The 517-nt window shown below is 63.4% G+C and overlaps 1 protein-coding gene across 1 annotated transcript in view; it reads left to right on the forward strand.

Moving 5' to 3' along the window:
• The window catches only part of SH3GLB2 (SH3-domain GRB2-like endophilin B2), a 14,684-nt gene that overhangs the window by 9,725 nt on the left and 4,442 nt on the right, over positions 1 to 517 (forward strand). The window lies entirely within an intron of this gene.

Raw genomic sequence — 517 nt, forward strand, 5'->3', positions numbered from 1 at the left:
AGCCTCTGGTCTGGGGGGACGCCAGGCGTTGGAGCCTGTTGAGTCAGCTTTTTGCAAATGTCAACCGCCTGTCACTCTGTCCATCCATGCATCCATCTGTCCATCTCGTGGCGGGGGAGGGGCCCAGTTCTTGCTGCAGGAAGGAGAGATGATTGGGTGTGTGCAGAGGTGTGGATGGAGTGAGCCGGGTAGGGTGGGGGTGGGCTCTGCTTGGAGAACGGTGGGTCTAATGGGCCTCTGAGTGAGACGAGGCTGGCCTGGGGAAGAGAGACCTGAGGACCGCCGGGGCCAGGCGGGTCCGCGTCCTGCCCGAGGTTCCGGGCTGTCCCCTCGTCGGCATCTGCTCTCCTGGGCTCCCCAGCGTGTCCACCCTCCTGGTCTTTGTCCCGACCCTCGGAGACCCTCACTCATCCTGCCTCCTGTGCAGGTGGTTGGCGTGGGGAGAAGGGGGTCTGTGTTGTTATCTGTCCGTACCCTCCTGTCCATGGGGTTGGGGTGGGGGTTGCTCCTGGCATCT

Source organism: Bison bison, unplaced genomic scaffold, assembly GCF_000754665.1.
Source record: "Bison bison bison isolate TAMUID 2011002044 unplaced genomic scaffold, Bison_UMD1.0 scf7180017864375, whole genome shotgun sequence".
Lineage (NCBI taxonomy): Eukaryota > Metazoa > Chordata > Mammalia > Artiodactyla > Bovidae > Bison > Bison bison.